The sequence below is a fragment of the Bos grunniens genome, chromosome 7 (genome assembly GCF_055505025.1).
Source record: "Bos grunniens cultivar Pamir isolate PY7600 chromosome 7, Bosgru_T2T1.0, whole genome shotgun sequence".
In the NCBI taxonomy this organism is placed as follows: Eukaryota; Metazoa; Chordata; class Mammalia; order Artiodactyla; family Bovidae; genus Bos; species Bos grunniens.
In genome coordinates, this window is record NC_141171.1 from 57,538,648 (window position 1) to 57,539,740 (window position 1,093).

General features: G+C 36.5%; 1 non-coding gene across 1 annotated transcript; it reads left to right on the plus strand.

Moving 5' to 3' along the window:
- The first annotated feature begins 708 nt into the window (after positions 1 to 708).
- Positions 709 to 815, plus strand: LOC147369604 (U6 spliceosomal RNA). Its single transcript, XR_015168725.1, has one exon. It is a non-coding gene; the product is annotated as a U6 spliceosomal RNA (small nuclear RNA).
- The last annotated feature ends 278 nt before the right edge of the window (positions 816 to 1,093 follow it).

The following is a 1,093-nucleotide window of genomic DNA, read 5'->3' on the forward strand; positions in this document are numbered from 1 at the left end:
AGGTGGGGTTGGAGACTGAATTATTTTAGCTTTATAAAAGTAACCATAAAAATAAAACCTTTCTAAATACCAAATCCTAAAGTCAATCCTAAAGGAAATCAGTCCTGAATATTCATTATTCATATTGGAGTCCTGAAACTCCAATACTATGGCCACCTGATGTGAAGAACTGACTCATTGGAAAAGACCCTGATGCTGGGAAAAATTGAAGGCATGAGGAGAAGGGAACAACAGAGGATGAGATGGTTGGATGGCACACTGACTAGATGGACATGAGTTTGAGGAAGCTCCAGGAGTTGGTGATGGACCGGGAGGCCTGGTGTGCTGCAGTCCATGGGGTCACAAAGAGTTGGACACGACTGAGCAATTGAACTGAACTGAAATACCAAATACATTTGAGAGAGCAAATAAGTGAGATACAAGTGCTATAAAACACTTGCATGTGTATAACATAAAACAATATGAAGTGAAAAAAATAAGGTGCAGAGAGGAGTGTATATAGTGTGCTACCATTTGAATAGAAGGCAAAATGAGATATGTGTGTGTATGTACGTATACATTTGATTATTTTTGCAATTAAAGGATAAACAAGAAACTAATAAAATTGGCTATGTACAGGGTTGAAGAAAACTTCTCTGAGTTATATTTTAATATAGTTTTGACTTTTGAACCATGCTGCTGTTTTACATATGCAAAATAATACAATTAGTGCTCACTTCAGTGGCACATATACTAAAATTGAAATAATGAAGAGATGATTAGCATGGCCCCTGCACAAGGATGACATACAAACTTGTAAAGCATTTTGTAGTTTTGTTACAGATATTAATTAAGTTTACTGTGGTAATCATATCACAGTATATACATATACCAAATCATTATGCTGTACACCTTAAACTTTCAAATGTTATATATCAGTTATATGTTAATAAAACTGGAAAAAATTAAGCCCACTATCACAAAAAAATAAATCAATATATTAGGAGAACCCTAACATTGAGTATTGGAGAAGGCGATGGCACCCTGCTCCAGTACTCTTGCCTGGAAGATCCCATGGATGGAGGAGCCTGGTAGGCTGCAGTCCATGGGGTCG